The 25,619-nt window shown below is 41.3% G+C and overlaps 1 protein-coding gene across 4 annotated transcripts in view; it reads right to left on the bottom strand.

The window, feature by feature from the left end:
• The window catches only part of l1cama (L1 cell adhesion molecule, paralog a), a 50,722-nt gene extending 25,712 nt beyond the window's left edge, over nt 1–25,010 (bottom strand). For all 4 annotated transcript variants that reach the window (XM_028017860.1, XM_028017891.1, XM_028017869.1 and 1 more), the window contains exon 1: nt 24,886–25,010. The gene's annotated coding sequence lies outside the window, so the exon portion shown is untranslated. The remainder of the gene's footprint in view (nt 1–24,885) is intronic.
• Between the last annotated feature and the right edge of the window lie 609 nt (nt 25,011–25,619).

Below are 25,619 nucleotides of genomic sequence, written 5' to 3'. Positions count from 1 at the left end.
AAGGAGAAAGAGCCGAATGAGAAATGTGGGATTCTTCTATAACAGGGGAGACAAATCAGATTAAATTAAAGAACAAACAGGAGCTAAACCCCTAATAAGGCAGTTTAAACTAACAGCTTTAGGATTAAATGAGGCATTACACTCACTCGCCTGCCTTTCAGAATAGTTGTACGCAGAGACGAGACGGAGGGGTAAGTGGGAGGAGGACTTTAGGACTGACAAAAAGTGGATAGAGAGGTTGTCGAGGAGAACAGGAAAAGAGAGAGAGGTAAGGCTACGGAAGGAGAACAGGAGGAGAGGAAGGCAACTTATTTCATCCTTCCAGTCCACATACACACACAATGCGAGATTCTACAATTAGAGGGCATCATTCACTTTTTCCTTTGTCCTCTTCTTCTCTCCCAGTCTCTCCATCAGACTAAAGCCTCTTTAGCTGTTGTTCTTCAGAGACAAGAAGCCAATTAGTCTTAAATCAGCATCTCCGAAATTCCTTTAGAGGCAGACAAACGCAGCAGAGCTAGTTTGGGTTTAACTTCAGGATTAATCTGATTTAAGGTACGAACTTGCCTGTTAGCCTTCTCTAAAGAGACTGAGGTAATGCTGAGTGGAGCAAAGTAAGACGACTATTAATGATTAGCAGCATAACGGCTGTCATCCTGCCAATCACACGTCCCTGAGGAGACTGTTGTTCAAGCTGCACAGAGAAGTCAAGTGGTGTCTGTAGTCAGGGAAAATATTATCAAAAAACTCAGAAGACGATATTAAAATTAGTGCAAAATTATAACTTATCGAAGAATTTTGAGTAAAACTTAGATGACAAAGTGAAATTTTGATGCAAACCAGAAGCTTTCATCTTTCTTTTTGTTGTTTGCTTCTTTTTTTTTAGACAACAGACTAAAACCAAAGAGATCTCTCAAAGGTTTTCAAGCCGACACAGGCGTCTTTCATCTCTAGCAAATCTCCAACCAACAGTTTGGTAGAAACTCTCTCTCATATTTAAAAGACATGACATTACATATTAGTGGAGATTTGCACCCAAGCTGCTCTATATATGACAGTTTTGAAAATGACATTTAGAATCTCAGCTAAATTCAGATTGTGGAGAAAATGTGTGATTATATGATTCTGTGATTTTATTTCTGTTATGTATTTGTTTTTCTAAGCAAAGACTGACATATGAGTCAAAGCTGCTTTGCCATTAGGTACTTTAGCAGTATTGATTGTTTCACAGCTAACGTTTTCAGGTTACAAACAGCAGAACATTGATGTTTTGCTCATTTTTCGAAGGTGCAATCTAGGAACTGACTTCAAACGATAACAGGAGGTTTGGACAAATTACAGGAAATTTGCTCTTTTCTTCCTCCGACCTCTGTCACGAAACATGATGGATTTGGAGATGTTGACAGCATGATATTAATTTCAGAAAAAGGGTTCAAAATACATATTATTTTTTTCCCACATTCTCAAGCAAATACACACAGAGACTGCTGTTTATAGTTATTGATGCTAACCCTAAACCTATATTGATGCTATATTGATGCTAAACATGCTAATCATCAATATAAAACTCTCCATATAGAGCGGAAGTTTAAAATGTCATCTCCTTGATCATTTCATCTTTTAGGTTAGATAAACACAGTTTTACAGTAACAGCTCTGTCACACACACCGTGTGACTTTGCCTCTGTTCTACATATAGATAATAGATTATCGATACCAGTGGTAGTAGATATATTAAGCACCGTGAAGCAGAATCAGATGAAAAACTGATATAAGCAGGTTAGATCTTTACCAAAACTGGAACTGAAATGTTCAACAAATCTCTGATCTAAACACTTGTAGACAGACGCAAACAAAGAAGCATGCATTGAATGAACACAGTCTGAAAGGAAGGAGGGCAGGCAGGCGCACACACCTCTGTCACACAGATAAAAGAGCATGGTTCAGTGGGCTTCAGTCAGGGGGGCAGACATTGCCTGAGACAGTCTTCCTGTAGTGCTGAGAAGGAGCAGTAAAGGAGAACACTATAATGGCCTGGGAGGAAGAAATAAATGACTGCGACGTGAAAGAGCGTTGCTATGTAACAAGGACAACCCAAACACGCTGATTGCCCAGACTGATGCGACCCGAGACACACATACACACACGCCGATAACGTCCAAGCTGCATACGCGGCATGAAGCCAGAAGGTTGCTCCATTATCACAGGGGCGAGACACCGACAATGAAGCAGCTGCCCCGACTTCTCTCTATCAGAGCAACTGCTGCGCTGCCGTCAATGATCCAATCTCAGCACTGTTACCTGCTTCATTGGACTGGGTCAAAGGTCAGGCGTGGGATGGCTGCATGCAGCTGGGGCTCCGGTGACCTGACAGTGCTTTAAAGTGCTTTTTAAAACTATTAGCACCGCTGGAATGTCAAACGGTGCCATCAGAAAATTGTTCAGCCACTGGAAGAGTGTGAAGCGAGGGCAGACGTGTTGAGATGTGAGGGTGTGGCTGTTTTTGGTGGGGGGTTTTCTTCTTCTTTACAAGGAACTCAGGGTGAAAGAAGATTAGCTGCCAATGGTTCATGTATCACACAAACTAAATGGACCAAGTCAATTTCCCAGATGCTTCAATAATTTATGAAGTCAGGCTTTGAGGCATTTTTCACATAAAATTCTAGTGTATCTGACGTTCTCCATTACACTATCGCTGCTGCTGTCATTATCAAAGATTAACTACTAATTTTTGTGTCCTTCACATTTTATACAGATCACGCCTTGCCTTTAACACAATCCAGACTGACGGAACAATGGTAATTTTGCTAATTTACAATTTTCAGTTACCATTTATTGAAGAAATGACATCAATATATGAATATCAAAGAGTCTCGTGGGATTGTTTTAAAATAGGAATTTACTTCTTTGGAGAGAATCATCAAAATAATTTCACAAGTCTTAAAATTGTTCACACAATTTTGATTTGCAAAACTGCAGAGCACACTTTCTCTGCCACCCATTTGCTCCTGTCTTTCCGTAACAAAATGTCTTCATTAATGTGAAATTGACATGTTGGGCATTGCCAAGCACACTGGGTCCTTCACAGGCTCTCTTGTCTGAGTAGAAACACAAGATCAAACCTCAAGAGTCTAATCAAGTCTTGAGTTTCGCACATTATCTGATCCTCGCCGAGCCAACCACCCACACGTACGCACTGTTTGATTCATATCAGCACACGTCCTCACGTGCGAAGCTTGGACGCCGATGAATGTAGCCCAGTGTATTTTGTCTCCCTGTTGCAGATTATGCAAATGTAGGTTTTGAAAGCCTTCCTCGGCGTACTTGTGATCAAATGAGACTGGATTACAGGGCGAGCGTGTGTGTGCATGTGTGTTCAAGCACGCGCGCTGGTCCTGTGCGTCTCGTCACGCCTTGCCTTTAAATATTAACTACCTCCAGCTGTGAAGATGTGTAAGGAGGAGAGGATGCAGGACAGAAGGAGAGGGGGAGAAAAATAAATGAACACATGCCCTCCTTCACCCCCAGTTGCACCCCGAGGGTTTGTCTGTCTGAAGAAACATAAGATGAAAAGGAGACGGGTGGAAAGATATTGAAGGGATGGAGTGATTTAAACCATAATACACACAATAATTACTAAAGAAAAAAGTAAAGAAGTAGAAGCAAGTGTCAAAGAAAAAGAAATTATGTTTGGAATACAAGCTCATGCCAATAGGGGGTCATGATCCTTGCAGAGTGAATTATTCATAAAAATCCTCTTCCTGTCAGCATTATTTGCCCTGAATTCGCCCAGATTCATAATTGATTTTCTTCCATTCATTCATGTGGTTCAGCCTCAGACGGCTGTTGCTGACCGTCCGCTCCTCTGTCTTTGGAGTGGCTGTCTGATTCCCTCACATTCACCCTCCTCTCTACCTCTCTCTGGCAGAGTCATACTTAATGCATGACTCTGTTGCAGTGAGACAAGTCTCAGGCCCACTTTGTCGCTACGGCAGAAAAATACCGCAAATCATGTGAAATAACACCCGCAGCTTTTGTTTTCCACAAGAACACAGTTATATGTCAAAGTGTCTCGCAAAAAAGCGTCACGCCCCTTGGACATTTTCGCATTTTGCCATATTGCAACCGCAGTAATGCGAGTGCAAATAAAAGCGCAAAAAGTGTGGTAGTGATTTTGAATCACAACAATTTACTCTAATACCCCTATTTTAAATTTAGCATAACCTACCGAACACAAAACATATCAGCAGAGATTCCACAAATGTGTAAATCAAACTCTATAAATTTGTTCTGTGGAGGTCTCAGAAGGGACACATGCGTCATTTTTACTGAGCTATACGACTCGAGTCCCCGCAGTTCTGCAGGCTGTTGCTGTTGCCTACTTGTGGTACACAATGTTTGACAGAACAAATCATTACCACAGTGAGACATGGTGCTGGTGGCATTATGCTGTGGGCATGCTTCTTTTCAGCAGGGAAGGGGAGACTGATACAATGCAGTTTTTGATCGAAACAAGACAGATTTTGAACAAATTTAGGGGGCATGCTACTTTACAAAGCACCGTATCATTCACCTCAGCAAAGATTACCGCATTTTAATTTTGTGCACATTTGTCTAAAAGTAGTCCCATTAGGAGACTTGGAAATGGGAGCTATCTGAGGAGATGACAAACCAATTTTCCTGTCACCTTTTCATCAGTCTTTGACTCTCTGAGCCCTCTCAGTGTTTGACACTAAGAGCTTTTCTCATTTCCCAACAACAATAAATCTCAGTTCCCCACCTCCTCTCCTTTCTGCATCAGCCCCATGTTCCCTCTATCACTCTAATAAACTGCTGCGGCAGCACTCCAGCTCAGTCAATAGACAACACCGGCTGCTTAACTCAATATTTGCAACTTTAATGGAAAAGAGGCTTTTGCAATGCAACACAACAAGATTCTAGCACCCCTTTCCCTCTTCCCCCGTTGACGGTGATACTCTTTATTTAAAAGGCCAAGTTGACGTGTTGAAAATGGAAATTGTCCAGCAAGGAGGAGGACAAAAAGAAACAGTGTGGAGCTAGAGCTTATCAGGAATCGGGCTACACAGACAGCACATTTATCAATACCCACTATTAGCATAAGCTCGGCAGTTAGACTCGTTGCTACGCCTACCGGGGCCAAATGCGCTAATGTGAAAGCACGCCTCGTGGTGTTGTCCCCTCATTTCCAAAAGCCCACGCCCTCCCCAGTGAGCAGCCACCGCCCCGCTTGTTTGGACAGGGGTGAAGGGCTAATAGCAGGGTGGCTCAAAGATGGAGAAAATAAAGGTTGGCAAAAGAACCATAAGGGCAATCACCCACTCCATTTTACATCCTGGTTGCCTTGACAACAACGTCTCCACACAGTACATCCCCTGTCTCCCCCCCATCTTCCCTCTTACTCTTGTACATACAAATTCAGTTATTCACACATATGGTCACTAACGGGGTTTTGCGGTATCGCTTACATATGCGCCCACACGTACACACTCTGCTGCTGCAAACCGACTGACAGGCCAACACCTTAAAGGCAGCTTCACGCCCATTTACGCATCACCGAAAACACAGCCTTTATGCCTGTTTACACCTACTTAACCCAACGTGTAGCACTGGAAGCTGAGCATTTTTTAAGCATGTATAAGCATGCATAATTTACATGCCCATCCTACTCAAATTTAAATAACAAAATCCTCAATATTCACAGAAGGCATCTCATATTCTCTCTCCACACCAATAAACTCACAGAACCAGGAAAAAGAGAGGACAAAAAAAGCATGTTTTGATTTATTTATTAACGTTTTTCCCCTTAAGAAACAATAGGTACGTTAGACAAAAAAGGGGTGAATAATTCAAGAAGAAAGGACTGGACTCATTAAGATTGCTGAAAGTGATGGGGAGAAAGGAAGGGAAAAAAAGGATGACCAATGAAGAGAAAGAAGGGCAACACCGGCGGGACTTAGGAGACGAAGGCTAACAACAACAAAAAGTTAAAAAAAATTATCAAAAGTGCACAAAGAACAAAAAGGAGAAAGATGGAGGTGGTTTGTAACAACAAGGAAACAAGGAAAATGTTAATGGCTGACATGAAAGAAGAGAAATATTTAGAAAGGAGATCTGTGACCAGTAAAAGCTTTGTGATGGTCAAATCAGGGTGTTGCACGTATGTATCAGGTTTCCTGTGTGAGACCATGTGTATCAGTAAAGATCAGCGTGTGTGTCAGCAGGTCAGCTAATCTCTCTTGTCAGCTAATGGAGCCAGTCTTGCAGATGGAGTGCTGCCTCCAGCTCTCTCTGCTAACAACGTGTTTGCTGCTGCTCACTTTAGTCCACATCTGATAAGGTCATATGTTTATCGTCATCTGACTGTCAGTCACTCATTTACAGGAAATAAAGGCTTAATGGTTTCCAAGACCCAGTACGCAAAAAGTAAATGAAGAAGAGTGTGTGTGTGGGTGTGTGTGTGTGTGTGTGTGTGTGTGTATGTGTTTGGTTGGATCAGGACGGTATGGGAGGGAAAACTGGGAACATCATGAGCCTGGTTATTTTCCATTAATGTGTCCATTCATCTGCAATCTAACTGGATTAAACACTGGGATAAAGTCTTGTTAATCGAACAAACAAAAGAAAATTTAGACTCTAAAACACCGATTGAAAATCAGTAGTCAGAGATAACACTCAAAAACAAATACTTAATTAATTCTTTGCAGTTTTTCCCTTTTTTGTCATATTTATAACAAAGTAAAAAAGAAGGCATGGTTTGTTTGAGAGATCTAATCAAATTATGTACTTTAACATGATGGGAAAGATAAACGGGAACATGATGTGCCTGGCTATTTCCCATTTCATTTCACCTGTAATCAAACTGAAGGAAGCACAAAATGACGGTAAGGATGATCTCAGTGCAGGGCTAATGAATAAAGCAACAACTCAGGTCTAATTTATTCTTAAAGCGCCATAAACACAAAAAATATTGTCAAAGTGTTTGGATCAAAGGTTTTTAACAATGAGAATCGACTCATTATAATGACTTATATACTAATATATGACTTTTTTCCTCCTGGCTATGCAACCAACTAGTTAAAATCATCTAAAATAATGTTTTTTATGAAGCCATGTATTTGTGCTATTTATCTCAAGGGGTGAGTAAAAAGATGAACAATTTTTATCTACATTTTATAATTCCCAACATGTCTAAACATTTTCATTCTTTAAAAAAATGTTTTGGAAGGAGTTCTGGCATCATACTTTAGCGACACATACTGTGTCATACAGATTGCAGTGAAATGAAATACAGTTTTACTTATTTATCTTCATTTATTTATTTTTAGTTTGACCTCATCAGGAAATTATGCAAGAATGGATCCAAAAGGGACATCATAAAAATTGCGCTAACTGCAAAAGTCACTCAGAAAAATGAGAGAAATTTGAACCACTGCAATCCTGATCCTTTAGGAAAAAGTGCAGTTTAATGTTTGATGTGCTTAAAAACCTAACTGAAGACTTTAAGTAATATTGTACTTATTTTGTTAAAATGTTTAAAAATATTTTAAATAAAGCTATTTAAAAGCTTTCTGAAAAGTTTTACAGTCTCTTGTTTTTGTGTTGTGTTAAATTATGCTATCCTATGTTGCAGTTTCTTCGTGAGACGCCACATCTTTTGCAGCCATCCTTGTGTTCAGTTCCTACGACTGCTTCTTTCTAGAAAGCAAACCCAAAAAGTCAAAACCAATTAAGATAAGCAAACAAATCAAATATTTTCCACTTCTCCTAATGAGAAGCATACGGTTTTTACACATACATGCACAAACACAAACTCTCTTTATGCTGTGCCGCTCTTGCTTGTAGGTGTCATTTGCTTCATTAGTAGCAGCATCCGTCAGATTCTGTGCCTGCAGCACAAAATACCCTAATTACATGCACACCCTGAGTGTCATGTAGAACATAAAAAATGTGATGCATACAAAACCCCCACATCCTCATGCTACTCATCCTCAAAGACAGATGAGACACTCAAGGGTCCCACTTACTACCAAAGAAGTGACTGAACTGTAAAGCACACGCTGCAGTCTCAGAGGCTGACACTCCACGCAGTCCTGCAGTGTGTAACTTGCGAGATACTGACTGTGGCAGAATGGTTTAGTGTCCATACAGCAGGTAGCTAATGGTGTTAGCTCAACCAAAGAGCGACAATCATGACGTTATGAAATTACGTGGAAGAAGCTATTAGAAGTGACCTTCTCTTCCCCCTCCCTGCTTTCTTTAATCCTCTGCGCTCCGACTCGCAGTCAACCCTTTTTCTCCTCCTTTATCTCACAGTCAGCCTCTCCTCTTTTCTGCCTTTCCTCTGAAACAAACAGCTTCTTCCTTGTATTCCTCCTCATGTTGACGCACATTTTGACCTTCACCAGAGCTGCTTTTTTTTTTTTTTTTTTACTTCATCTGCCTTTGAGACGACGTGCTAAGTGAAGACACTTCAGTGAACATGTTTGTGCGCAGATATTTGCTCCCCAGAGAGGAAAAGAAAAATTAAAAGGAGATCAGTCGGATGGAAAAAGGAGATTTTAAATGTGTGAACTAGTAAAGCCTTTGGGGATCAAAGCGGAGCCGGGCGACCCAATAAAAAAAAAAAAAAAAAAAGGGAAAATGAAGTCGACATCAGTGTAGTGTCTGCCAGAGTTTGCCCTGAAACGAGATGCAGCAGCTTAACACAGCTGGAGATGACAAATCAGCTGCATCAACACAAACAGAACCGGGGGGGGAGAGAAAGGGCCACTGAGATGGATGCTTTTTCACACCAGAAAACATCACCAGAATTTACACAAAGATGGTGATTTCACAACCCTACAGATCATTATTATTCAAGTCAGCTGTGCATATAAGAGGAACTCTGTTGTTGGATCAGCTTCAAGTATGCAAGGGAGCACGTGTGCGCATTTGTGTCCTTGCTTGGGTCCCATCAAGTGAAGCGTAGTGGGGGGGTGGGAAGCTAACGCTGCATGCTGCAGGTAGCAACGTCTGAGGCGGGGCGGTGCCGGCAGTCCTTCAGACAGGGAGAAAAGGAGGGAGCGGTCCCTGGGGTCAGATGATAAGTGGCCTATATAGTGCTGCAGGACACAGCTGCCAGCCGCTCATGTGACACGCCTGGAAACGTGGCCATCTCCGTAGGGAAAACAGGCACGCCACCACCTGAAGGGAGGGGCAGCGGTGGGTGTAACCTTTGGTCTCCAAAGCAACAAATAGACAACTGAGATTATTTGTCTTAAAGAAGAACTGCAGCTGTAAGGATGAAACAATCAAAAGAATGTCTATCTGCTGCAGTCCAGTATGTTTCATGTATGTTGATGAGCATGTCGTGGGGTGGAGAAGTACTGAAAAACCTGCTGGTGATCAGAATGAGCAGAAACTCAAAACACGTACAACTCTTTTTAGTTTGGAAAGCTTTACTGAGAACCAGGCATAAAATTAGCTATTGGTAATATTGTTGTGGTGCTGAAAATTAAGCCATCAACCAGAATAGACCTTAAAAGCTGTTTAAATCAAAAATGTACTTTTTCAGCATGTTGGAATATGTCTGCCCCTCATTCAGGCTTAAGACAAGACGACTAATGTTGTCTTAAGCCATATTTACTTTCACTTCAGACTCTTAGAAAGTTTAAAACAACTATAGAAGAAGTTGCTAAGTTTGTAAAGAGTTGCTTTTCCAGAGTGAGACTCACCAGATGGATCTAAAAAATAATTATGGATCTCAGCACACAGAAATTATTTTGTCGTAACAATGTTTCTTGACACTAAAGGCTTTTATATTTCCCAAAAATATATATATATTGCCACATTTGTTCACAGTTCTTAAAGGAATATCAGAATTGGCCAAAATCTGTTTAAATGGATTTAAGCTTTACAAACCCAGGGGTCAGAAATTACGAAGACATTTCTTATCGGGGCTTTTCTAAATATGGGATAAAATAAGGGCAAAGAGAAACTTACAAAATATGAAATCCTCCCAACTCTAACTGGTTCATAATCATGCAGATGCTTGTTTGAATAATAATAATAATAATAATACACCTCTACTGAATACAGTTTAAGAGCAGGTTTTGGTAAAAGTTGTCTTTGGTTGAATGTAATCCCATCTTTTCCTTCACTTCAGGAAAATGAGCTGCTGAAAGAGCAAGGTCAATCAATTCTTTGGTGAAACATTTGCATGGGAGGACTGCAGTGGCTTAACGGCCCTGGTAGTGGACAGATTTTGTGTGTGTGTGTGTGCGCACGTGTGGGTGATCTCACTTGACTGGGCTTGTACAGACATGGAGGAGTCACACATGATATCACAAAATTAAACAAACATGCTGAGATGCTTTCACTCAAGCCAAACAAAGAAAATTAGCAGCTTTATTTGTAAGCCAGTGCCAAATAGCCAAACTGTAATGATTATAAGATTAAGCAATAATAAACTGATTTACTCTAAGTAAGGCAGATATCACTGGTTTTAAGGTCTTAAGGCTCAAGCTGCTATAATAGCACTTCTCTGGCTATTTTATTTTTACCATCAACTACAAAAGGTGTGCAGGTGAACTTCACTGGGTTAAAAAAAACAGACAATCAAGATATGATTATTGTTTTGTGGATATGTTTAAATGAGATTTATCAAGTGCATAGCAGTCTATTGCCTTAGCAACAACGACTGGGCTCCAGCTCCCCCCACTTTCAATGCAAGTGTTGACAATCTGAATTAACTGTTGCATTGATTTTTCTGTAATGAATGGAAATCTTTTTCTTCCTGCTGTGTTTACATTCGGCTCTTGTTTGTGCCTTTCTCTGTCTTCTCACGCTGCAATGAAATGTCAATTTCCCACATTTCCAAATGAATTTGCCAAATTTCTGATGGTTTGCGCAAACCTGACTTTGTGTTAACATTTAACATTTGAAGGTCTTTGGTGGGGCAGGTTCTGCTATAAATAAAGGTCATTACACACCTTATTTAAAGGTTACAGTGGGGGGAGGCTGTTCTTTCGCCTAAACTGTAAAAATATTTTTCATCTCAAAATGTCTGCATCTGTACAGAAACATTTTGAAACAGAAAGGAAACTACTTGGACACCCTCAACCTTGGACAATATTTGTCCAATGAAGGTTATGGACAACAAGTCTTGATATTGTCTGAATAAAGATTGGCACAATCCCTATGGAGAGGCATATATATGATATATCATACCATATATGTATTCATATATGATATGTTATGAAAATACTTGGTTATGGTCCAAGTACCTTAAGAAACTGACCATAGAGTTGGTATCAGTTAGCTAGGATAACACTTTCATCTTCCTTGGGAGAGTTTACTTGTACATTTTAGGACCTGTCCCATAGTAATAGCTGCATCTGCATTCTTAGCACAAAGTATGTATTTATGCACTGGATCTCAGACATTATGTTCGGCAACCTCATGATGTGGTTCTGTTGGTAACTGCAGGTCATGACTTCAGCATGCTCCTAGTGGGAAGAGGCCTGGATGAAAGTCCACTCACATGTCTGAGGTTACAGTTTTCAACCTGAAAAAGATGGATCACTCCTTCCAGGTTGGGGGTCGGTCTTTGCCTCTGGTAAAAAGTTCAAGTATCTTGGTGTTCTGTTTACTGGCGATGGTAGAATGGATCAGGAAATGGTTTGGTAGAAGAGGGCTATGTCTGTAGTAAAAGGGGCATTGCTGTGTTCTGTTGTAATGAAAAGAAGAGCTGAGCCAAAAGCAAAGCTCTTGATCATCTCTGGGTTAACCCACACCTAGGGCCACAAGATGAGGATCATGACCAAAAGAATAAGATCATGGATTCACAGATACAAGCAGCTGAAGCAAGCTTCCCTTGTCTGATTGTTGGGCTCACCCTATGAGATAAGGTAAGCAGACTCTATCATCCAGGCAGAGCTTTATGGAGAGTCACTCCTCCTACCCATAAAAAAAGGGGACCATCTGTCCAGAAAGACTCCCCATTTGAAGGTGAATCCATTACCTTGTTCTTTCAAGTCCCTCTCAATGAAAGGAGATCCCAAGGCAGATCCAGAACCCAATGAAGCAATGATATTTCTCTTATCGCCCAATGAGATCTCCCAGAATGAGATGGAGACCCAGAGAGAGGGATGCCTAGGTCTCTCTCCTGGGCCATTACTTGTTTAGCCCAATCCTGGATAAGAGTAAGGCAATGGATGAATGGATGAATGCCATTAAAATATACAGTAAATCAAATCATGTATGAAAAGCAGTCTTCCTCCACAGCTTGCCACACAAATCCAAATTTCAGATTTGTAAACACTCACCAGTACGCGCCCTCAGAGAGAAGTATATGCAGCTGCAGACTGCTGTTTTGGGTTAATCATCAAGTCAGAGGAGTCAGTTTAAGAAGATTTGCCTCCCATTCAAATGTGGCCGACAGAGGATGAAAGACAGCCGGGAGATGTGGGGAAACGGAGTTTGCATGGTGATGTGGCTCCTGGGCTTCAATTTAACCAGCACACACAGCCGGGGTGTTTGTGTGAGAGTGTTTACCCGAGGTGTGACGGGTTAGTATTGTTATGCATTACTCATTTTGTTGGTGGTAGCATGTGTCAGTCCATGTGTGTGTCGATTCCCGCACATCCCTTCTCTTTTCTCACCTCCCAATCACCATGACAACCTCCTGACTCCAGCTCTACCACACACGGCAAATACTTCTCTCCCTGCCTCTCCCCATTCCACATGTTCACCTCCTCCTCCCCTCCATCTCCATCCCTCGCTCTGTCATACGTCGACTCTCTCTTACTTCATCTCCTGTCTCCTGCGTCTCCATCTCCTCCTCACTCCCCATCTCTCGCTTTTTCTTCTTATGTCTACATACGGCTGAAAGAGTTTCTCCTTCCTGACTGTCATCCTTGAGAAGCTTCTATCTTTCATTTGCACTCCTGTCTGTCATTTCACTCCTGCTCTGTTCTTTGCTCCCTGCTGATTGCCTTTTGCTATTAGTATGGAGCACCACTTTCCCCCCCGCTCTATACTCCTTTTCTCTCTCCAACTGCAAGATTTTGCTTAATAAAACCTTGCACCCTAAGTACAGCCAAGATAATACTCAATTTAATTACAGGTAGCATTCTATCAAACTCTACCATCAACCTCTGTGAACTTGGAGAGAGAGAAGCCAATCAAAGGGGAGATTTGCCAGCTGGCAGTGCATCGATACAGTCCCTCAACCCTAAGTGGCTCTCTGACTCCCATCACATCTGTTATCATCATGATCGGGAAACCGGCTTGCTCTGTAACTAAATCAAATCATGACCAATTGGACCTGTGGTGGGGATGCATTTGAGCGGGAGCAGCTTGTGTTTTCCAGCGGAGGAAGGCCGAGCACCATCAAACGCTGTTCTGTTATCAGAGGCCTGCAGCCCCGTTTCTGCACCAGACCCCTGTCTCGGTAAATCCCCCCCGCCCCATGTGTCGAGGCTGCTAAAACTACATCCACGCAGCAGCCCTCTGTAGTGGTGCAAAGAGATCAAGGACATGACATTTTCCGCAGCGCGTTCCAATTTTCCAGCAAGATGCAATATGAAAGAGGGTAAACAGACAACCTGTTCCCTCCCGACTGCGTTTGCACCAGTCTGCATGTGCATCATCTCCAGTCAGATATTTAAAGAAAGTGACAGGCTTTATATTTTCTGCCCCCGGAGAGAGTCTGGCTGTGAATATGTACAAAAAGTGACGCTGCAGTCTTCTATATTTATATTGCTTTGCTGAGATGCAACACTGGATTAATAACAATATCGGCCCCTGGGCTAGAGCCAGTTTTGGTAGCAGTCCACACATGCATGCAAATTAATTTTCAAGGCTTTTAGGTCTTGTTGGCTGAAACAACATATTTTCTGCCCTTTTTAAAAAGTTCCCTTTAAAAATAGCATCTATTCTAGAAATGTTTTTTATCTACACAAAAAAAGCTCAGAGATTAGAAATGAATAATCAATTTTCCAAAGTCAAGATGATCAGACTGAGCAATTTTTATCCCATGTAATTAAAGATGAAAGGACTTGCTTCTGAGTTATGTATACAAATTACTAGTTGTCATGGTAACACCTGCACAGTGCAAATGGTTTCACTGTAAAGGTTTTGGTGTCGACAACATTTTTTAAAGTTTGTGTTTTTTATTCAGTACAGCTTTGCATTAAACGACCTTATTAAAATTCTCTCACTGAAAAGTTTTTTTTATCATTACAAAGACAATCCTGGTCCTTCAAAATAAAAGCACTTTTTGCCTAATTAATTTAAAAATGTGACATTTTTTACACAGGTACAATTTCTTCTGGACTTCTTTAAACTAAATACCTATTTCTGTTTCTAGTGTGCATAAAATACCCTAATAATCTCAAAACAATTTGCGGTAGTTGTTTTGAGAAAACTGAGGTTACAGTTTTCAACCTGAAAAAGATAGATCACTCCTTCCAGGTTGGGGGTAAAGACCGACCCCCAACCAGACCTTAATGGAGGAACTATTCACCCCCCTCTGATCTGGGAAGACCACAAGATAAAAAGAAACAACCAGTTAGTTTAACTGTTCTAATATTTAGAACAGTTTAACTAACGGTTCTAAATTTTAGAAAGATCCTAAATGTATTTTTGTAAATTGGGCTTAAGAGCAGTTATTTCAATTCATAACCAGCAACAATTTTGTGTTTTAGGGAGAATAGAAGGTAATCTCCCTAAAGCTATGTGGCTATATAATATTTAGCTATTTCTTGGGAAAATCCTTCAAAGAAAGTTCAGCCCAGCAGCTGCAGCTGCATCTCTTACTCAAAGAATTTTCTTCTGTTCTGGCAGATGACAGAAAGACTTTGTGTCCAACGCTATAGCGGGGGACGGAAAGAAAAACAGATGCAGAGAGGTGAGCCACAGCAAAGCAGAGAACACTGTGGTGACCTTTGCCTGCGGCTGAAAAACCAAATGGGATTTTCTTAGAGAGTTTGAGCCAACAAGCTCTGACAATTCGTACTGCCACTTCCACAGTTCACACACAAAACAAGATGCTTATGCACTGCAGTTAATGTCTTGAAAATACTCCCCCAGTCAGGCTTACAAGCAGCTTAATGTACACAGATACACACCTCTATGTGGAGAAAATAAACCCGACGCAGTATTCTGGCACACCTAATCCCCTGCTACAGTGGCAGATATCTAAATCATCCTCCATCCTATGATAGCCGAGTTTAAAACATGCTGATGCTGCTGCTTCCTATATAGGACACACACAACAGCACTTCAGCGACTCATCCCAGCTGGTACAAGCCCAAAAACAAATGCAGGAGGGTGTCCATTGTCTTCCTTCAAAAGAATCTCTCTCTCATCCTTCCCTTAACACCAATTGCCTATGGGAGCCCAGAGGCAGGGATCTACACCCTGGACAACATAGCAGGATCTTAGTGGTAATCAAACCCCTTTACCACATCAAGTCAGAGGGTATAAAGGGGTCAGTCTCTACCTCAAACGAAGGAGTTCCTTAGTGTTTTGCTTGCTGAGCTGGGATAGAGTGAGAGATGGACAGACAGATTGGGGTCTAGTCTGCAAGCGTCGCTCCAGTCAGGGAGAAAGAAAAACTGAGTGACAACCAAAGCTCTTCATTTGTCCATCTTTCCATGTTCCAATCCTCACTTGTGGTAAATGGTGAGGTTATGAAACACTGATCATCACTGAAGATCCCAGATGTAAGTTTCTAAAGGTGTTTGTTCTGTCGGGTGGCTTTGCTCTGGTTTAGGGATGGCATGAATAATCCGAAGTAGTTTGGATATGTTTTCAGGATGCCTCTTGTGTGTCAGGGCAAGTCCAAGTGATAGACTGTAGGATATACCCAGACCTTAATGGGGGGACTATTCCTACCCCTCTGATCTGTGAAGACCACAAGATCCCCATAATAAATAATTTGTTTATTATGGAAATGAACAGTTGGGTTCCTCCCGCCCAGACCTGCTAACTCCACCATGACCTGATCTCAAGTAAGCAGAAGAAGGGGGAATGGTGCCTGGATGGAAGTCAGAGTCATTTTTTCTTTTATCTGCAGGGAGAGGTGAAACCAGCATTTCTGACACCTGTGACAACAGACGGATCAAAACACAGAGAACAGCTCAAAGCCCTGTCACTATAGCTTACTGTTTGCTTCTTTGTCTGCACGGTAATAACAAGGCTGGTCAAAACAGTGCTCACATTAGATAAAGATACAAAGGGACATGGGATGTTGGGCGTAAGAAAAACAATTGTGATGAAGATGAATAAATACAAGTATGGAGAATAAAGTCTTTACTAACTATTGGAGGCATGCATCTGCCTCAGCACTTACCGCCGTTATCATCAGCAGAGGATCTTTACCCTCCCATTCCTCTATTAGCCGCCTATTTATCTAACCACATTGTCCTCCTCTTCACTAATACTTCCTGGCTATTGCCCTGAGAAGGAGCAAACTTTAGTGCTTTCTATTAAGATTGTTACTGATAGAAAATGTCCATTCATTCTCTCAGCAGCCGCCCCACCTTCCTGAACGAGGCCCGGAGGATTTAAGCCTTTCCTTCTGTTTATAATTACCTCATTACGCTCATTAACAGTGTCCGGACCTCTCGGTCTGTTTTTTTCCCTTCAACTCCTTGGGGTTTGTTTTCACAAAACCGCCTCCCTCTGACATCTGCACCCCTCAGTTTTCTTTCTTCTTGTTGCGCCTGTGTTTTCTCCCAGGGGGATTACCCCATTCATCCTGTCTTCACACTGACAAGAAACCTCGCCCCAGATGCCTGCTCAGCGCTCCCTGCCACATCATTATGTCAAAAGGACTCAACGAACATATTTACCTTGCCATTGCAAGTGTGGTCACAGAAACGTCTCAGATCTGTCTTGGCGTAAACAGACAAGATGCGCTGTCTCATTATTGCGGCTTGGGCTTGTTTTGCAGTTCCGTGGCCGATTAAGTCTAATGAATTCAGAGAGCGAACCCAAACAAATCCAACTCGGTCCTGATTAAAAAAAAACAAGAAAACATCAGACCAATCTTGCAGGAACAGCTACACAGACATCATGATTCTGTACAGAGAAGGATGAGGCAAAGTGACTCTGGTTAGAATAAAACAAGGGACGGTAGATCTTCTTTTAGTAATTATGAAGAACACTGTGAAGGTAACATTATGTAACCCCTTTTATTCACTTTTAAATTCTATGAAATGTGCACAAGACTTACAAAACTAACAGAACCTTGCAAAACTATTAACACCCCTAATTTTTTTCTTATTTTATTAGGATTTCAGGATTTTCAGATCAACAAATGAATTGTATAGGAAGGAAATTGCATTTTAGACCAAACAGTTTGTTAAACAATAACCTACTGTACATCACTTATGGCAATCTGCAGCAAGGTCTTTCTTAGAGCTCGTCTTAGACAATGATTTCCTTCTTTCCACTCTTTACTTGTAAAGTGCATGACTCACACAGTTGCATTGGCAAATGGTCCCACCTGAGCTGCGGCTCTACGCAGCTCCTCCAGCTCGTAGAGATTTTAAACCTTGCAACAAAGTTTTAAAACCTGTTGCTGGTTTAATGCAGTCAATAATTTTCCTTGACCTGTCGGAGGTGTTCCTTGATTCCCTGTGTGCTGGCGAAAGTTCTCTAACAAACCTTTGAGGCCAAATAGCGACTTTTGAAGGAAATTGGAAGCTCTGGATATTTTTAGTGGCATCTGAGTAAAGAAGGCTGACTGCAAATATACGCAGCAGAGATGGTTTTAGATCTCATGCTTCATATCTTCTGAGCGCTTCACACCTGTCTATCTGCATCCAAATCCTCTACAGATATGATGTGGGTTAAAATAAGACATTTCCCAGATATCGCTTCTGAAGATCACCTTCCTCTTTTCTTAATCTTCTCATATTTCCTTTCTCTTTTAAATGTTTTGCTTCCACTTCACTTGGATCATTCTCCTGCAGCTTGTAATCCTATTTTGCTCGTCTTTTCTCACCATCCCCCATCTTTGTCTCCAGCCCTCTTGCCTCACGTTACCCCGTTTTAACCTTGTCTACCCCCTAGTCTGCTGTCCTCCAGCCAGCGCCTGCATGCCTGCGGTGGGTGTAGTGTGTAATAGGATGGCACAGTAGGTGCGATTAAATTAAGCAAGTGTATGGGGATTACAACCCACTCCAAACGTGATCCATTCCCACGCTTCGTAATCCATCTCTAATGAATATATCATGGCTGACACAGCAGATAAAAAACTGCCTGCAAGAACCTCCAGTCACAACAACGCACCGAGACACAGAAAGGAGACAGAACCAGACAGCTTGTTTTCTTGCAGCTCCAACTCGAGGATGCTGCATCAGTGTGAGTGTGTCTGTGTTTTAAGCCCCATCTGTTTCAGTTATTGCTGGTTTAAATGAAGTCTAGTTCTGGAGTGGGGAAGTGCCAAGCAAAGCCACAATCAATATCTTTAGGTGTAAACACACTAAATAAGAGAGCCATTAGGTGGATTCATAACTCTCAGAGGACATTTTTTTATTTTTTACATGTGAGAGAATAATGTGCTGCACTACTGACAAACACAACAGCAGCTTTAGTGCTATGTTCTGTTTTTACTGCCAGGCTTTAATCACGCTGCTTAATTTTCATTCAGCATCAGTCTAGTTCACAATTAGAAAGTCAAATGTCCAAACTTTGAGAAAACATTGATTAGGGAAGTAAACTCTCTGCAGTACAGAGTCAACATTGCAAGCCAGTTTGTCCCTTCAGGGAACATTAACGAAAAAAATTTTTAAAAATCATGCCAATAATTTATTATGACTGTTCCACTTCATAGCCAAAATGTAAATGAATTTCAGAAGAAAAAAAAGAAAAATTTCATCAGCTTTGAGAATAGTTCACAACATTTGGATTAAAATGTCCAGCAGTGAATATAAAATATCTCCAGTGGCAACACATTTGCATGTGTTGCCACTGCGGTTTATTGGAGGATTATGGAGAGTAACAATAAAAGTGTTTTATTGAATCTAACCATTGGCCAACACAAAAAAGTGAGCAAGTATGAAAGTCTTTCCAAGGGCACGAAAGAACATTTATATTTTCAAAGGGTGAATCCGACCAGAAAAAACACACACTACAGATAAATAATGAATTGCAAAAAAACCCCAAAAGCCCCCTTTATAAACCTCAGCTGTGTTGTAAAACATAAAGCAAAGCACCAGCACTGCAGTACAGAGATATAGTATACTCCAAGTTTCATTAAAAATGCAGCCAGCCTCTTAGCAACAGATCAATAAATTAGTAAACCAATGTCCCTTTAATGAAACACCCTGTGAAATGTAATGAAAATCAGAAACGAGTAATAACACATAAAGTCCCCAGAGAGTCCCAACGTCACTACATAGGCAGTAGTGTCAAAGATATCGATATCGGTTAATAAGTGCATTAGACTGAATCATATTGAGATATATCAGCATTTTATATATATTGACTGTTAAATATTTAGACACTTTTTCCTGTTTACATTGATAACAAACAAAGCACTTTTTATATTTATTGTTTTAGATTGGACAGAAGTTGCACTTAAGTTAATGGGGGATGCTGACATCACATAGGATTAGTCAATTATGTCTGCTTTTTACTACTCTGCAAGTTCATTTTTTTATTATTTTTGCATACATTTATGATGTTTTAGCCATATGTTTTAGCTTTATATTAGCTTTGGAGCCAGGTTTAAAATAATGAGATGATACAGTAATTCTCAAACTTTAACAAACACGTAAAACCTCAGAGTTTGCAAGTACAAGCAGAGTAACAGACACATTTAACTCGTGACACGATGCTGACTTTTCTTTTGTTTGATGGAAAAGATTTAATTGTTCAAGTTTTGATTCGTTAAACTTTACTTACAAGTAATAGTTTCATGTTCCAATTTGGAAATAGGCATGAAGTGTCCTGAATGGAGGGCATGTTTTGTGTGAAGGCAAGTACTTCATTTAAAATCCCAGAAATACATGATTGTCTGCCTTTTGCTTTTTTTTTTTTTTTTTGGCTTTTGCTAATTGCTAGCTTGACGCAAAAGTAAAGGTCACCTAAGCTTGGTTTTAATGTATTTAAGTTTTTATGGGTATTTCATTTTCAAAAAAGTCTGCAATTTTCCCATTATATTTTCAAGGGTAAACTAATTTTATACACTTAAAATTTGTTTATCGTTTGGTAAATTCAGTCAGGGTCAATTCACAGACTAAGTTTAAACTGTAAGCAGATGCTAAGCTGATCTTGAATCCCATTACTGGTGTTCAAGGCTTTATTTATGTAAAGTAAAATTTTATTTGACTCAGGTTTGGCCAACTTATTGGAGACTTTAACACCCATATGCTGAAACAGAAACATTAATGATTCTCTGTGATGCCATTACTGCATTCAACACTCCAGCTGAACCCTAAATCTATCCAACCATTAGCCATTTAGCTAATATTTTTAACCAATGCTACCACAAGATTGCTATCTTTTATAAATAAAATCCTCTAACCCAAGTCTTTAATTGATGCATAGTCATGTCATTCATCTCTCGGCTCATAGGGATCGTGATTCATCCTTTGCAGACAAAGTATGTAAAGAAAAAAATCTTTGACCATCAACAAAAGAGCTCATAAAAACAGACAGTCGTTTTGGGAGACACAGAATCAGTTCAGTCTAATGATAGTCGCCGTTGTGGACAATAAAGCCTCTTTGACGGAGCTGACTGTGGACCAAACCCAGTGACACTGCGGGGAATTCTCTCTGTGACCGAAACAAAGACGTAATTTTGTCAGAGACAGGAAAAAAAAAAAGATGGGGATGGTGTCAGAGGGCCAAACAGAAGGACACATATGGAGCTTCCTGTCTGTCATAATTTATGTTTGATGCGCAGTTTTACTGTCGCGTTGTGTTGCGGGCGGCTGCATTTGTTTTCCCAGTTCAACAGCACATTTTCAGGAAACTGCCTTAACGCAACACAATCCATGTGTTATCTTAGTTCCTGCATTAAGGCAGCACAAAGTTCAGCATTATTGAATGCTCAACAGGAATGCTTTGGTTTTGGGGGTTTTCTTATTGCTTTGCCAGTAATTAATTTCCTGGCTGGTTTCAAGGAGCTTTGTCATTTTAAGTGCCCATATCTTCCTTGATGCCCAAAGGAATTCTGTGCTTCTCACCCTCTCCGTACCAGCGCTATGAAAGCTACAATTAGGCAATTCACTCTGACAGATTAAATTCATTCTCATACATGACGCCTCTGTTTGAGTCATCGAAGGTTCAACAGGATTGAATTTATGGGTCTTTATGACTCTTTGTCTGCAACGCTCCTTCTGGGAAGGCTAACGTGAGCCATTATTTTGATTAAGATCTCAATGTTTTCGACACTGCGTAAATGCTGATACAGCTTTTGAAATAAAACAAACAGAAGGGAGGTGATTTAGGGTATGAAAATCAAATAACTAAAGTTGTAGAAAGAGGACAGTTTTTTTTTAAAGATTAAATCAGAAAGAAAAGAAAATAAAAACAGCCTGCTTCTTTCTTCAGGGTTTCCTACTGCTGCCTCGTGTCACCTTTGCAGATTTTGGTCGCACTCCTCCTCCTGGCTTCCTTCCCCTTCCTCCTGTATTCCCTCTAATCATTTACCACAGCTCGCCTGTCAATCCACCTGACCCTTAGCTCCCTAAATCACCACAATGTATTCTGCACCAAACCCTGACAGCATGTCGACATGATCCCGTGCTTGACATCCAGTGGGCTGACTCCCATCTGCACAAATCTAAATCAAAAAGCCAAGCCCCAACCTGAATAGGGGGATAAAGGGAGTGGCTGTGGCTTTTAGTTTGCCAGCATCCTGCAGGTGCACATGGATCCTAACGCTGAACTACAAGCACAACTTCCCAAAGAAAGATACGAGCTTACGAGCCTTCAGAGTTTGTAACTAAAGCTATCGTCCTTAAAGCTAAAACCGCTGAGCATGTGATTTGATCATCAGCAGACGCTTAAGTAATGAGGGCAGAGAGGAAACATTAAAGAATGTTTAACTTGGTGCCCTGCATCGGAGTGTTTGTTTGCAACAGACGCTGTGCGCCTCAACTGTAGCTTGTGTGTGTTCATGTAAATGCGTTTGATGAGCAGGATGGCAACACAGATGTCCTGCAGCTATAACAGGTGGCACAGGAGCAGCAGAGAAGAGCTGACCCTCTCTGACCCGGAGCTGCACCTTCCCTCCCACACAGCGCCAGCTCGGCACTTCAGCACAGAGCCGAAGGACTTTTAGAAACCAGGAGACGGCAGAGAAACCAGTCAGCTTGAGGCGAAAATAGAAAGATTTGACCAAACATTGTTCATGGTTTCTCTTCACTTCAATTGCAATCCTTTGTAAAACATAAACTAACCTAAGAATAAAGAAAAACAAAACTGCAGACATCAGCTTCTTTTGGACCCTGTCTCCTTCAGGTAAGATAACAGTTTAATACAGCATGTTTTCCTCGAGGTCTTGCTTCTTTTAAAACTCTGCCAGATCCTGTCAGTACTTGCGGAGGACAAAGCTAGATGAAGTAAGAAATCATCTGCTGACTAGAGTCGCACAATTTCCAGCACAACTTGAAATTCCGGTCTTTTTCTGATAAGCGCAGGCATCATCACTAAGCTACCAAAAGTAGCTGCAAGGCACAATTCACAGAGCGGACACTGTAAGGAATTGCTACAGTCAGTTATTTGGAGATGTTCCAAAAAATAAAATAAAAAAAGTCACAAGAAGGTATGCAAAAAGTTGGAAAAAAAAAAAAAGATATTTTCAACAACATATATGGAAAGGTCTGTTATTTATTCCTTAATGAATGGTCAACAGTATGAAGATAATTATACTATAAAGTTCTTAAAAATGAATTTAATCCCAATTAAATTGGTATTGTGAGGTGAAAGCTTTACAAAACATCAACATCAGAGATCAGCCACACATTTCTGATTGGTGCACGTAAAACACCAAAAGTCCACATTGCTCTCCATATTTTTTATGCTTCCTCCACCGTCCTCCTCTGTCTGTTTTTTTGCTGCGTCTCTGTTTCTCTCCTCACATAAACCCTGGTTACCATCAGTCTCTACGATGGAACTGTTCAATTAGGCAGTCGGCGTCAGACTGGCGATTACTTTGTGCACCAAATTGAAGCAGGGGTAATCATAGACTCCAAGTCCAGCTACTGACTAACAACAGAATCTCTGCTGCACCAGAATCTCCCATGACGGCCCACAGATTTAGCCGCCACTGCCACACAAAACTCACAGCATTGAACAGTATGATAATGTGGCCAGCAGCGGGTCTCTAGGGGAGGCAACGCTTCCACAGAGAGGATCCATAAAATCTGACTCGTTGACTGCAAGGCGCCATTCAGCGACTGCATCTTCATCTATTGTGTGCTGCATGTTTATGGATGTTGCACAGATGGCAACAAGCCATTGTTGGGTGCAAGGGGCCTTCCTGCTTCCTCCAGAACCACAGAGGGGGCTCATCTGGGACAACCAAGACGCAGAGGGAGCTCAAACATGCACCGGCATGATGTTTGCCAGCGATTTTAATCATCACAGTATCAGACGTGTTTGTGCTCAATGTATCTACAGAACACCAGAGGAGGGATAACAACCAACTCACATGCATAGAATAACTGCTTCTGATCTAACAAAACTGGTAGAAAACGTTTTAATATGATTGTCAAAAGGACATCCAACAGGCGGGTGACAGCAGGCATCTGGAAGCGCGCAGCCAGGTGACTTCCTCCTTTTTCTGTGGAACACCTCCACCGTCTGCTGCGTGCGCTGCCCCACCCTTTTTCCTTCTGTGGCTCCTTCAGACTGAACGTCTCTCTTATTTCCCCTCTCCTGTTGATATCTGAATCTTTTCTTGCTTCCTTGGCAGTTGTTCTTCCACTTCTTTCTCTTTGCACCATTTCAAGAAATTCTGCCCTGACAATCAAATCCTCTGCAGAAGATCACATAGTTTGTTCAGCTGCGTGCGTATTGCCGAGCTTCATCCTCTGCATCAGTGAAATTCCTCACACGCGCATCGCAATCAAGGGCTGTACTTAACATTGAGCCACGCAGCTATTAGCTGGGGGAGGGGAGGATATGATTGAAATTTAAAACTGCAAAAACGAAGGAGGGAAAATTTAGGAAGGTAAGAATTGCTCCCAGTTTTCCAAGAATGATGGTTTTTTTTACATATCACATGCTGTTGTAAATGCATACCAACACAGCCAAACTAACAACAAAAAAAAACCAGATAAAAATACAAAAATGCAGTTTTCAGTATATCATTTTTCAAAACTTTCATCACATCAGATAACAAAGTGCACATGAGATGGTTTTAAGCAGAAATTATGGGCAGCCAGACATAATCGAGATGCTACAAATGTTCCCCAGCTAAGTATTTAATATTATTGTCAAATGGGACCCTGTTGCATGCAATGCACTCAATGCAAAATTTAAATGCTGCAATATAGAATATTTCGCAAAAACAAAGTAAAATGTGACTACATGACTCTGTTTTCCAGTGTTGCGGTTACCACTTTGCTTTTTTTTTTACAAGTAAATTAAAATTACTTTCAAGTAAATGAATGTAAATTGCAATGTTTACTTGTAATTGACCCCACAAAGGGGGCGGGAAAGTCCTGCTGCTGCAACTGCAGGTAAAAGGCTGTTAGTGATTTCCATGAAGCAGGTGGAGCATAGTGACAGAAGACGAGGCAAAGGTGAGATGCCACAACAAGCTGCCTCCACCTAACAACCTAATTAGACCCATCATCCCAGTTCACCGCCGCTCCGTTTCCATTAAATGACAATCGTCTGAAGAAGATCCTCTTACCTCCAGAGTGATGCTCCTCCAAGCCGGCAGCTCCTGGCGTCCCTTTTTCCTCTCTCTCCTCCTGATCTACTTGTGTCTTTTCTTCCTCCTTTCTGTGAAATTGATTGTGCCCCCTCTGCTCTCTGCTGATGCTGCAGTGATAGAAAAACACACCCTCCTTTGGCCGCGCTCTCTCCCTCCTCTCCCTGACTCTCATTGGCTGCCTGTTAGGGGTGACATCACCCTTCTTCTTTGCCTGCCTGCCTCCCTTTCTCCTCCTCCGTTCCCTCCCTGCCTACCTCTCTCTCTCTCTCTCTCTTCACCTCAGTTTCTGTGGATTCTGACCATTCCTTTATTGTGCTTCTCTTCCATCCTCCCTCCTGTCCCATATGCACCCATTTCTCTTTACACGGTCAGGGTTATTACATCCAACAGCTTCCCTTATTTTGGTTCAAGCAGGTATGGTGATGCACACTGAGAACATTGCCTGTGGCCCTTTAACACTTCTCTGTTCTGCTGCTGCTTCATTTCAGACGCTCATGTTCACATATCACAAATATATTTGCTTTTCAAAATTTTTCCACGCCAACTTTTAATTCACTAGATGACGACGTTCAACAGAGATTCAGCTCTGTAAACATTGCCGTGCTGAATGTTATATAACGAATAAAAAAAATGCGTCAGGAATCAGTTTTGTCTCTTATCTGAGTTGGGATGATGATGGTGGCGGTGCACAGATTTCTGGGTAATAAAGA

Source organism: Xiphophorus couchianus, chromosome 1 (genome assembly GCF_001444195.1).
Source record: "Xiphophorus couchianus chromosome 1, X_couchianus-1.0, whole genome shotgun sequence".
Lineage (NCBI taxonomy): Eukaryota > Metazoa > Chordata > Actinopteri > Cyprinodontiformes > Poeciliidae > Xiphophorus > Xiphophorus couchianus.
This window is presented reverse-complemented; position numbering and strand designations above follow the sequence as displayed.